The 14,207-nt window shown below is 32.5% G+C and overlaps 1 long non-coding RNA gene across 1 annotated transcript; it reads left to right on the top strand.

The window, feature by feature from the left end:
• The first annotated feature begins 6,617 nt into the window (after positions 1-6,617).
• Positions 6,618-12,513, top strand: LOC129004507 (uncharacterized). The gene is made up of 4 exons (XR_008491724.1): positions 6,618-6,832; positions 7,712-7,932; positions 9,538-9,680; positions 12,034-12,513. It is a non-coding gene; the product is annotated as an uncharacterized LOC129004507 (long non-coding RNA).
• Positions 12,514-14,207: the final 1,694 nt, after the last annotated feature.

Here is a 14,207-nt window from a genome sequence, read left to right as displayed (position 1 = left end):
AAAACATTTAAATTATGTATGATGTATAAATATAAAAAAATTTAACAACAAATCCATTTGAAAGTAAAGTTTATACATTGTTACGGTCGACATTGGTACTTGGCGAAAATGCACATGCACATTAACATTAATGCGGCTATGTGTTTAAGTTGAGACACGTTTGTAGAAAACACTAAAAAGGCAATCTTCTAAACAATTTTAAAATATTTACAACTTTAATTATATAGAAATGTTCATAACACAGTAAGTAATTCCATTAGTTGCATAAGCTTTTACGTGAGTCTTTTTAATTAATTGAAAATTAAGTCTGTAATAACTCTTAAAATAGCTCCTGTAATACCGGTACTTGATAATTGCTTGATTTCTAGCAACAAATACACAAGTTAAAAATTCAACAATGCATTAACATAACAAGCTCTCTTTCACGCTGCAAGACTAGTAAACGGCAGAAGTAAGGCAGAACGGCAGAACTGCGGTATTGGTTTACCATACACGCCTGCAATGATGTGCTGCAAACCGCGCGACGAGTAGCTAAATGAACCGTAGAGTAAGTGAGCCTTCTAATATTTGTAGAGGGTTCACTTACTCTACAGATCATTGTGCCAATGAACTGTAGAGTAAGTGAGCCGTCTTCTATTTGTGTAATAGTTATCATGAAATAGGCTCGTATAGTATACGAGCCTACTCCTGTAATTTATTTAAATTCAGTATTTTGGCTCGTATACTATACGAGCTTATTCCTGAATTATTCAAGAATTCATACGCTTGGCTCATAGGCACAATGATCTGTAGAGTAAGTGAACCCTCTTCATTTATTTGATATTTTTGATCGGCTCGTATAGTATACGAGCCTGTAGTGCAAGTGAACCTTCAATATTATTTACGAAGCTCGTATAGACTATGATTTGTAGAGTAAGTGAGCCATGTGTTTTAAGAATTACATATTTGGAGGCTCATTGTGTCAATGATTCGTAGAGTAAGTGAACCCTAACAGGGGGACAGCTCACTTACTCTACAGATCATAGACTATACGAGCTTTGTAAATAATATTGAAGGTTCACTTGCACTACAGGCTCGTATACTATACGAGCCTATCGAAAATAAAAAATAAATGAAGAGGGTTCACTTACTCTACAAATCATTGTGCCTATGAGCCTCGTGTATTATATTTAAAAATACAGTAGGAAGGTTCGCTTACTCTACAGATCATAGTGACTATGAGCCAAGCGTACGAATTATTTGATAATTCAGGAATCGGCTCGTATAGTATACGAGCCAAAATCATGAATCAATATAAATTATAGGAATAGGCTCGTATACTATACGAGCCTGCAGAAAAATATTAGATGGCTCACTTACACTACAGATCATTGGCACAATGAGCTGTAGAGTAAGTGAACCCTCTTCAAAATATTAGATGGTTCACTTACTCTACGGCTCATTTAGCTACTCGTTGCGCGGTTTGCGTTCGTGAAACTCTAGGCGCTATGCCCGGCTTTGACTGCTGCGACTGCCTACATAAGTGTATTGCATTACCTCAATTATTTATTAACACGAAATAAATAAGTATGCGCAAGTAAATTTATTACATTTTTGGACTGAATACTTCAAAAATGGAGGGAGCGTGACTTAAATGTTTAATTTAATTAAACGTTATAGAATAAAACATATTTTGAGTAATATCAGGTAATATAATACACACTTGTATGATCCAGATACAGATCTACAGACAAAACCTGTGGTCCGATTTAGATTAAATTTGGTATCTGGCTTTATCCACGAGTCACTAATTTTTCAAACACGGGTTGAGAAATAATGGCAAAAATTTATAAAAATAGTTCACCGGTTTAACATATTTCTCAGTTATTGTGAGTTGCAAAATAAATGGTATACAAAAGCATTTGTGTACACAGAAAATATAGAGGACTAGATGTATACAGAAGATATATAAAAAATACAATACGCATACAACTATCAACGTTTACTTATGTAAAATTAATGAATTTGTTGTATTGAGTATTTTTTACATTATGACGAAGCCTTAACAAAAAATATTTTTTTAATGTTACTCTAAGGAGTTATAGGGTGTTAAACTATATTGTAATTATCTTTTGTGGAAGATTCTGTCCACGATTAATGATTGCTAACAATTTAATACAAACATTTAAGTCTCTGTACGTGAAGACTAAATACCCCCGCCGCAGCAAACCAGCAACTATGCGAATTTCCATTTGCCTGATTAGATTTACACTAAAATGTCTACTTAAAAATATAACATTTATTTCCTATTTAAATAGAATTAGTTTAACAAGTACTTAGGATTGCTGCATCATGGAGGGTTAAACATGGTTAAACTGTTTTTTATGTTAATAGTTGGTAAGAAATAAAAACATATTCCAAATTTTATCAAAATACTAGCTGTTTGCCCGTTCTACGTACGGGAATCTTGTAGTAGGTTGAAACCTTATATTCAGAACAGGAGTTGGTTTGCATATTTAGTGTGCATTTTCCAGATATGCTGGTTAAACTATTACTGTAGAGGAATACATAGTAAACCTTCGCAAACCCAATATCTGACAGTTTCAAAGCCAAAACGAATGCTTCGCAATTAAGTGTCAACCGATCGTGTTAGTCCACATTTTATATCTAATGATAAAAGGAACTGCTTTATAGATCTATGAGGCATAGCCCTTACGGAGGCCTGTAATTGGAAGTTACTTTTCACACTGGTTAAAAGTAGTAAAAATACTACCTCAACCTCACTACTGCACACTTTATTCGGGTTGAAATTTGCATTAACAAAGGTGCTCTTTTTTCACGAAACACTGAGAAATAAGGACATTAATGCGTTACCAACAGGCTTACACACACAAATACAGAAATGAATTAGGGGATTTACTACGCTTTAACCAAAGCAAATTACAATTATTTGAAAGTTTTGATAGTGTCATCAAATTTTATAATAACCGTTTTTAGGCCTAATCAAACTGTAAAATTGGTGTAAATCCGTTGGCAAATATATAAATAATTAAATAAATACACAGCCCACAAAACATTTATACGTTAACAACGCCAAGCTTTAAAAATTCATGATGGTTTGCTAAATAAATCGTTCACTAATGTATTATCATTTTCATAGCATAAAGTAACATTTTGGAGTCCAGACAGAAAACGCAATAAAATTATATACAGTAAGACATCAATTAAATTTAATAAGAAATAAGGTACAGCACTAACGATAACTATAGTTGTAAATAGTGATGTGTTTGTACGTAAATATTATTCTTGCTGCTACCACCAGTTCTAAGGAAAAGTAGCAGTACCAAAAACCAACGTTTACATTTAAGAAAAGAACTATAGTACTTACGATTACGACCAATTCAAACTGTCCTTCTAATCAAACTGTATTATAGGTGGTAATTCGTTGGAAAATATATAAATAAATAAATACACAGGCCACAAAACATGTAACGTTAACAACGTAAAGCTTTAAAAACTCACTATATTATATTATTATATATAGTTTGCTAAAATAAACATTCACTTGATGTGGTGCAGTACCGAAGCTATTAATCTCCCTTGGTTTTAAATTTTTTAAGTTTTCGAAAATTATAGTTATTTCCCATTTATTTGTAAGCAACTTTTAATGTTAACATATTAATGACAGTTTGAAGAAACCACCTTTATCCAAACAAAGGTTTCTTTTTTAAAAGATTACGTAATCTCTAAACTATTATCGGTACACATATCTAGCAAACATTCGGAGGAAATGTGACAAAAAACGCACAAATCTGGGGTTTTGGACGTTTGTAGTTTTACTTCCTAAGTAGAAAAAGTACCGATGTCGTTGTCGAAATGTAAGTAAGTAGAAACCGAAAGTGACACATCGGAAAAAGCGAGTTGCGATTTTAGCTACATCTGTAAGTTAAACATATGTTACGATCACAGTGAAATTAGAAAGATCTTCCAAGATCACAGCAACATCCACGATCACCCACTGCAGTTGATTTTTTACTTTGCACTTTACACAACTGTCTTTGTTACGCCGTCATTGAATGGAAACCTTTTTTTAAACTATTGGTGACGATGATTAAAAAAATGTAAGTTTCCCAGCACTGATTCACAACACTGATTCTCAGTATTTTCCCCGGTTATAAAAACTTAAGAACAATCGTTGCATTTGCGATTAATTAAACCGGTTAAGTAAGGCACAACGGTTTTAATCTAACTTGGTTTGGATGTGCTAACAAAACTTTATCGGAAATGGTTGCGGTATTTGTAAACAGTATTTAATGTAAACATATCAGTGACAGCTAGAAATGAGAACTAATCCAAACAGCTGATCGTTATTTCATAAAATGTAATAGTAAACATTGGGGGAAAATTTTACAAAAATCGAACAACATTGGGTTTTTGATTGTTTGTTATATTTTTTCAAAAGCAGTTAGGCCATATCTTAATAGCCAAAGACACTCTCGCCAATCCAGTGAATACAGAAAAATAATTGGAATCTTGATCTGTACTCTAGTTTTCAAGGAGTAGGCCGCGTAAAATGACATTTTGGCGTTACAGACGAAGTCACAGAATTGACAAACAGACAGACAGACATACAGACAGAAATTGAGATAAGACTCGTTTTGGCTTTCTTAGGCTATGAAACGTAAAAATGACCAAAAACTGCATGATTCTAAGCAATGTATAGACAAAACTGTAATTTTATTTATATAGATGTTCATAAACAAGCAAACTACAACAGTTTACTTGTTCTCCATAAGAATAACATGGGAATTTTAAATTTACATTTTTTTCTCCGTAACCATTAGGCGCTTAATAACGCTTCAATATACTAAATTATTTGTTTTTTAAGCTCTACAAAATGGTTTGAAAAGAAATTGCTTCATTTTATGTTTTTTTTGTCAAAAATGGGAAAACCCTATTTTTACCCCATTAAACCCCCCGTAAACCCCTGTTCCCATAGTCCGATTATGCGGGTTCGCGAACTCGTTCAAGTGTATCCCGCCTTACACCTTCATACCAAATTTTATCAAAATCTGACAAAAATTACTCAATTTATCGTGCGGATGGACACACACACACACATATATATATATATGGCCCCAGCCTACGCTAATCTTTTCATGGGTCTATTAGAGCAAAATTTTCTTTCAAACAATCCTTGAACTCCTCTTCTTTGGTTAAGATATATAGATGATATCTTTATTGTTTGGCAACACGGAATAAATTCACTAAAAGAATTTCTACAAGATTTAAACCAATTTTCTTGCTTGAAATTCACTTGGAATTATTCAGACAAAATTATTTCTTTCTTAGATAATTGACAATCAAAAACCTATTCATTTAAAAGAAACTAACAAAATGCAGTACTTACATTATCAAAGTTGTCACTCTATGTATATGAAAAAATCAATTCCAAAAAGCTTATCAATTCGAGCTAAAACACTCTGCAGTGAAAAATCTGATTTTGAAAAATATATCACTAAATTGAATTCTGCTTTCATTGAAAGAGGCTATCCTCAAAAACTAATATCCAATCAGATCAAAAACCCCAAAAAACTCAACCAAGTGATCCTAAATTTATAACTCAATACTAACTATCCTGGGCTACAAAAGATAAACAGTGTAATGAAATTACCATTCAATATTTTGAAATCTTCTCCCAGTACTCAAAAATTATTTTCCAGACCACCACGTGTTGTTTTTAAAAGGCCATACAATTTAAAAAATATGTTGGTAAGAGCCAAAATTCAAAATTCTCGGCCTTCAAACAATTTTACAGTTCCGAGGATAATTTGTATATAATATCCTCCTGCTTATTTGTATATAATAATAATAATAATAAATACAAGAGTACGTTGGAGTACATTGGACTATTTGACTGAGGTATGTAAAAAACCTATCATTGTCTTAATAATAAATAGTCTTTAATCAGAAAGCGTTTTTCAGATTTGTACAACTCTGCCATTGACTATTGGATGCTTTACAAACAAACTCTTGTCATTAACCTACTTTAACTATAAATAATACCCTTGCTGCAGCAACCCTGCCGACGAAGCGAATTTCTATTTTCCTGGATTGATTTTCAATTAATCTATTAAACAAATAACATTTATTTTTAATTAGTACCTAGGTTAGCTGCTACAGGGAAACTAATTAAATGTGTTTTTTATTCAAATATCAATAGCTTAGTATGAAATAAATAAATCCGCCAAGTTTGATCAAAATATATCCATAAACAAGCAAACTACAGTACAACATTTTACAATATTCTCCATAAAAATAAGGGTGGGTTCCATAATATCGACAACCGTAGAAATTGATCGAAACTGAATTATTCCCAGTTTGTCGACACTGGAATATTCCCACTTAACCGACATCCCAAATAACCGACGTCGCAAATGATCGACACCACAAATTGTCGACATCCCATATTGTCGACAATGAAATAGTTTCATTTTGTCGACACTGAAATAGTCCCAGTATATCGACAAGCACCCGTTCTTCGGAGCTACTCTTGAAAAGGAGTTGTTCTAATTCATCGTTCAGTTCAGTTCCTCAACTCACGAGTCGCAATATTTGATTCCGAATTCCGACGGACATCTTCAAGCTGGCCATTTATTGACTAAAAACTTTTTTATTGTAAATATTTATCTTTTTTATTTCTTTCCTTGTTTATAAGAAAATAGATGACTCGAGTGTTACAAACAATAGTTTTTAAGGAATAATGTGAAATAAGTTAATTTGTATAGGATAAAAAACGTAACCAACATGATTACTTAATAACATTAAGTAGTCCTACCAGACACTAACTTAGGTAAGTCACCAACAAGAACCTAAGATACAGCTTATTCGTAGGCTAATTCTGGACCATCAAGCAATATTGTAGCAAATGTTTGAATAGGCATTATCCCTAGGCTATTAGGATTGTCTCTTTTTCACACTGACCCAGTGTCATCTTTAAGAATTTGTTTAGGCTATGTAAAAATATTTGGCTGCACTTAAGTTTATGTCCTACATTCATTCAAATGAAAGATATTAATACAAGACTATTTAATATTTTGAATATTTCATTCCATTAGTTAGGTTAAGTTTTACCCTAACATTACCCAAAATTGATATAGGCCTAAGTTTATTGAATGAAATAATCAATATGACTGGGACGGGTGGCGTCGTCCTGTAATCCAGCTAGTAGGAGGTCACGAATTGTGGATATTTATAGGCATGCACTGTGGATGCGATACTCCCTGGTGTGGATTAACGTCCGCACGAGTGAGTACTACGACTATCCGCAGTACTATCCTGATAATTAGACCAATTCGTATATACCAAGGCAATAATGTGGTTCGGATTCCACAATAAACCGTAGGTCCCTTAGTTGCCATTAGCTGTATGGGCTATTAATTAACAGCTGTGTCTAAGGAATGTCGGCCTTATTCACTAACAAGACTACAAGATCGCGCCACTCATCCTGATCCTACACTCATTTCCATTCATACTTGGCTTAAAATACGGTACCTACTTTGTATGGTCGCCAAGTAATAAGTAAGAAAGTATTAAAGAAATATATTCATTGGAATGAGTGTAGGACGTAAAATTATGTGCTGTCAAATATTCTAGAGCTGTTTGTATTTGGTGTAAGACTAGACTTGGATTATATAATTCATTGCTGATGACATCAATGTTAATTTTATAGATGGTCCTGGAGCAAAGGCTGTAATTTGACCTGAACCCAAATTGGTCTCTATTTTAAATATTGTCTTGAACCAATAAGTTAAGAGGACTAACCTTTCTGGACGACATTGCCATCGACATCACTGCAGATGAGAGAGAAAGAGAGACCAGAGTTGTGGACCCTGGAGGCAATTACCATTTTGCCGTGATAATGTTACTTGGTCTAACCATAACTTAAGTGAGGTGAGTCAACATTCTTTCCCCTTTGTGATACATTCTAAGCTATGTTTGTTAACTAAGTTATTCAATGTTCAAATCGGTACTTTGGTAAGTATTATCCGGAGGCTACAGATAGGCTATACAGCGCTTTGCGGCGGTTATGTTAGGTTGGGTTATCATAAATGGAAAGAAAATTTTTATGTCCTAGGCCTACTGTCCATATTTGGGTGGGTTCCATATTATCGACAACCATAGAAACTGATCCAAACTGAATCATTTGCATTTAGTGTTGAACAGAGTTTGAACAACTAATTATTTATATGTTTTATGGTAACTTTAGGGAAAATATAATGTATAACACAAGTGCAAACTGCCTTTGCTGCACTCGAGAAACTTTCCACACTCGCCTACGGCTCGTGCGTAAACATTTCTCTTATGTGTAGCAAAGTGCCACTTCGCCCACTAGTTACCTACACAAATAAACTATTATTAATAGTTTTTGGTGGAACATAAGGATAATTAATTATAATCTTTATGCAAATTTATAGTTTTTTTATAAAAATTTAAAACTAGGCCCCTACTTAAAATGTATTTGGATACATCTCGAAACATGTTGTTTGGAAATGTCTTAATTAGGCTAGAGCTTGCATTTTTGCAAATTGGGAAATAACAAATAATTAATGTTTATTTATTTATTTATTTATTATTTAACACGTTCGCTACCGAGCGACGCACATATGCGTTGGTCCGGTCACTCCTACAGACCAAAAGGAATGATCATGACGTTGCTTACAGACCAAGTGATATAGGAATAACATTGCCAACAGACCAAAAGAGAAATATCGTTTAAATGGACGAATTGACTTCATATTAACCTTAAGTGAATTAGTAAGCAATAAATATTGTTTTTAATTATCGTTTGGAGCAACTTTTAAAACGCTGCATATATGCGTCGGTCAGTTTATTTAATGAAATCTAGATAAAAAGATTACCTACATTTTTGTTTCAATAGACCAGGCGACACACGTTTAAGCGTCGTTGTAAATTTGGTTGTTTCAAGCTTTTACACAAACAAATAAAGAAACTCCACCACTCGCCAAAACTGCAAAGGTTATAACGTTTACATCTGTTCTGAGATGTCGCGGAATGCACGATGTAAACAACAATGTTGCCAACTGTTGTGTGACGTAACCAATCGTCATATCCACAGACCAAGCGACGCACATTTGCGGCAGATATCCCTCTAGACCGATACGATAAAATCAGGGCTTTAAATTAGACCGTTGCTAAGAAATACGCTGATTAATAACATCGAACACAGACGCAAGTGTGCGTCGTTAGTCTATTTCAATGTGATCAGCTGACGCAAATATGCGTCGGTGGTCTATGCGAACGTAAATTCCATATAATTGTGGTAGCGAACAAGTTAAACCAATTTATTTTGTCTAAACCAAATTATTGTTACAAATTCTAATATTTGTACTAACTTGACCCAGATTTGCTCAAACATTTTCCTATTAGCTGTACCTATTTGAATATCGCAAATATAGAAAGGAGTGTACACACTTGTATTATTTGTTGGACTAAAATTATTTGTATAACACTATTTTTTGCAATATTTCTGTACAGAACTGAAGCCTACCAGTAAGTAAAATGGGGGCGTTGTAATTAATATCCTCCGACATTGGAGAATACAGGGGAGAGGTGTCAGAGGAAGAGGAGATCGAGGATGGGGCGAAGTAAAGACTAAGATTGAAGAGAACTAACTAATGGTAAGTTTTGCCATTTACTTAAATTTAATACTTATAAATCCAGGGCCGTGTCCATTGCCCCCAAGCCTATGTCGCATAACCCTCCTGAATTACTAGTATTTAACCAGCATTTTAACTCGAGAGGTGCCCAAAAATTTGCTTTTGTTTTTTAGGAAATGTAGGCTATATTTTTTGACACCATAATTATAATTTTTCTGAATATGTCATAGTTTTTACATTTGGTAAGTACTGAAACAACAATCATTTTAAGACAAATGGAAAAGCCCCTGTCAACAGAAGCAGTTGAAACAAAAAATTCTCATACATCAATAAGGTATTTAGTACAAGCGTGGTTCAATAAGACCTTAGAAAAATATATAATAACACAATTTTTTGTGATAAATTCGATTTATTTTGTTATAATCTCCTTTTATTTAGCTCTATACACTTATCTTAAAGTTTCGCAAAACCTCCTTCAAATGCTGTCCAAATAAATAGCACCCTACAAACATGAAAAGCCTTCAAAAATACTCTTCTGTTTCAGTGATGACCTCATCATTTGACATAAAACGTTGCCCACCAGGCCAATTTGTTATCTTAAGAAATAAAAAAGGTCATTCAGGGCGTTTGACAAACAAAATTATTTGACGGGTTTCTTTGCCACCCTGTCAAGCGAGTGAGTGTTGGAGGGTGGTGGGAATGGTGTCGTCCCATTTGCGAACAGTCCCGTTTGCAAACAAATTTTTGGCTGTGGGGTGAGGTACCTGGGAAGGAGTCCCGTTTGCGAACAAGTTTCGTTCTACCCTCAGTCAGGTAGTCTCCCGCACGTTAATTGTTGTCTTTCTGCTTGTAGAATACAAAGCTAATATTCAAAGACATTATCAGAATATCTGCTTTTTAGGCCTACTTTTGAATATTGATTGTATAAATATTGGTTATTTCATCGGCAGTTAACAAGTACAATGAATCAATACGACTATTCTTTTGATTAGATTCATTAACTGTCTGTAAGGAATATAAATAAAATGTGACATGTTTATTTATTCTTATATTTGATGGTTCATTGATTATTGATTTTATGAAATAAGTGAGATTGTATATCTGTTGTTGTATCTAACCCTAATTAATTATTAAAAATTTCGCTAATGTGAATAATTGTATTGAAAGATTTTGGTGTAAAAAATAGTGAAATTGTAAAGTTCACATTTACTTGAATCATTTTAAAATTTTTGAACAATTAACATGTGTTTAGAGTAGGGTACACACCTTAAAAATTGAAACTTTTTCTCAAGGAGATAATTAATTGTATATTTTTGCAATTTTGAGAGAAATATTGTTTACACCATTTGCCTTTTCACAAATTTTTAAATCCTAATTTCATATTACTACCCATAGATTAGTTATGATGTTTTCTAATCCAGAGGTAGCTACTACCTATCTATATTATAACTTTTGACACTTTCTGTAGATTTCACATTCTATTCAATGAATAACTTTTTATGAGCGTTTCATGGTCATGATATGTATATTTTCAACCAAGTTCCTCTTAACTTAACCTACCCTCAACATAAACATTGTTTGATGACGTTAAATTTCCTAATTCTAAGCTGATATACAAATATTTCAATTTAAAAACAACAATAAAATACCCCCACCGCAGCAAACCTGCAGACTAAGCGAATTTCCATTTGACTGATTTGATTTACACTGAAATGTCTACTTACAAATATAACATTTATTCCCGATTTAAATAGAATTAGTTTAACAAGTACTTAGGTTTGCTGCATCAGGGAGGGTAAAACTGTTTTTTTGTAAAACGTTAATAGTTAGTAAAAAATAAAAACATTTTCCAAATTTGATAAAAATATGTTCATAAACAAGCAAACTACAACAGTTTACTTATTCTCCATAAGAATAACATGGGAATTTTAAATTTACAATTTTTTGGAATTTTCTCCGTAACCATTAGGCGCATAATAACGCTTCAATATACTAACATTGTAAGCATTGTAATTATTTGTTTTTTTTAAGCTCTACAAAATGGTTTGGAAAGAAATTGCTAAATTTTATGTTTTTTGGGTAAAAAATGGGAAAAACCTATTTTTACCCCATAAAAACCCCCGTTCCCATGGTCCGATCATGCTGGATCGCGAACTCGTTCAAATAAACGTAGGTTTACACGTTTGTACCAAATTTCATCAAAATCGTTGTCGTTGTTATGGTTTGTTCGTTATGTAGAGGTAAAATATACATTGTGTCTTATGGAGAGTTCTATAGGGGATTTAAAAAAAATCGTTATATCAAGGAATTCGTTATATCGAGGTTCGTTATATCAAGGTTAGATTGTATTAATTTTTGTTCTGTTATATTCCAGGCCTGATGACAGGGTGGATGGCGATGGAGGCATGGAGGTTGGGGGAGAGAAGGCTGAAGAAGTGAAGACAAATCAGTTTAGATTCATTATAATGATTAGTTTAATATTTATTTTGAATACCAGTATACTTTTATTTACATTTTTTTTCTCATTTAGATTATTTAATTAAGAAAATGTTATAAAGGTGTTTTCTTAAATTTTTAATATCTGTTTGTACTTCTGTCTGGTAAAAAACAAAACTGTTTATTATGTTTGTTAAAATGATTACTTCCACTAATGGACCTTGTCTTGGGTGAAAAGAGATATCTTGATATTTAACTAGCAGGGTGCCTGTTCTATCTATGGGCGGGGATCGTATAAGTCAGTTGAAACCTTCTTATATTTCGATATTTGGTAAATTAATCATTTCCAACTTTATATAGTATAGATCGCTATTTCTGTATTGATGTACTGAAATGAATAAAATTATATGAAATTAAATGTTGTTTTTTTATATATTCTGATGAAACACTATTGATAAAGCATAACAATATTCTAAAGTTTATAACAGCTGATGTTTGTGTTTTTATTAATGATTTATTGTATTGTGACTTTTGAGTGGTTGAAGGATTTGTGGTGATTTGGTTTTAAGGAGATTGATGTTCCTAATTTTTTAAAGTCTATCTATATCTATCTATATATATCTATCTATCTATATATTAATAGGCAAGCATGTTTCTTTAAAACCTTTTTTCTCAGCTCGTGTGCATCGCAGGAAAAATCTATGCATACTGTTGGAAAGATATTTACCTGTGGATGTGCAGAATCCCTTTATAAATTAAAATAGGCTCAAAAATAAGCACAAAAAATGAATTTAAATTTTGAAAAAATTAACATGGATCAAATGGGTTGCCATGCTGGTTACGAAATAACAACGAAATATAAACAGAAAATCAAAACAAATGGAAGAAACTCCAATCACATGTTTTATTCACAGTGTGGGATGAAAATAAAGAAGACTGTACATTAAATATTTTTGGTCGAGTTTCGACCACTGGACGACCTCTAGTACTTATTTAATACGCAAGCAGGTCTTTTGTGACAATTACTCCTCCGAAACTACTGAACCGATTGTCATGATTTTGGTGTCATTGGAAAGAGCGTAGCGTGAAGTTGTGCAGGAAACTTTCTTTTTAGGGAAATAATGAGAGAGTGAGGCCCTGGAGCCCTTTAAAGTTTCTTATTTCTCCATAAGATTAACATGGGAAACAAAAATTGTTATGAAACTCCAGCTGTTGTCAGAAATCAAAAGTGAGAAGAAGAGCATAGGTTAATTGTAAACAGTCAATAAGTTTGCTAATAAAACAGTTTGCTACAAATATTTGCTGACTTGGTTGAAATGAAATATTTACAATTTGAATTTAATAATACAACATACTCTTATTTTATCTTAGCATAGCTTTCAGCTCATATTTACTTTATTTGATACATTTATTATTAGTGTTTTGCAACAACACTGATTAAATTAAACCAAGGAAAATATCGGTATCATAAAACTGCAGTACACAGTATTCTTTTTTTTCTAAAAATCTATGAAATATCTGTTACTATGTTTACTTAATGGTAAGTGTGAAAATGTAAAGGCAATGGATGATAGAACTGGTTTGTATATTAAGTTGGTTTTTGATATTTTTAGAGTAGAATCAGAGATGCAATGAAACATATACTGTATTTGCTATTACATTTTTTAGTCCTTGATGCTTTGATAATCATATTAATTTGTCTGCTGTCTTTAACACTAAATTATTTGTTTAACATTTTTTATAGTACCTATATATATAGTTTCTTTAATATTTCAAAAGACTGTATTGATAAGGCACAGCAATATTTCTAAAGTTTATAACAGCTTACTTAGTTTTGCTAATGATTTATTGTGAGAGAAGAAACTGAAGATGGAAGGATTTGTAATTTAATATAAAGAAGAGTTAAATTTAAAAAAATTGTCATTTAAATCTAATAATTAGTTTTTTTGCAACTTCAAAGTTGAAATTGAAAATGTCAATAATAAATTAAAAGATATATGTAACTATAGGGAGATGAAGGTAAATAATGTATGTCAAAGTTTTATTTGAGGATTTGGTCAGTTTTCCGCATATCAGCCAACACAAGATTTAAAATTAATCAAAACCAAAATG

This window comes from Macrosteles quadrilineatus, unplaced genomic scaffold (genome assembly GCF_028750875.1).
Source record: "Macrosteles quadrilineatus isolate MER2022 unplaced genomic scaffold, UCM_ALF_1.0 Scaffold_9__3_contigs__length_116548681, whole genome shotgun sequence".
NCBI lineage: Eukaryota > Metazoa > Arthropoda > Insecta > Hemiptera > Cicadellidae > Macrosteles > Macrosteles quadrilineatus.
This window is presented reverse-complemented; position numbering and strand designations above follow the sequence as displayed.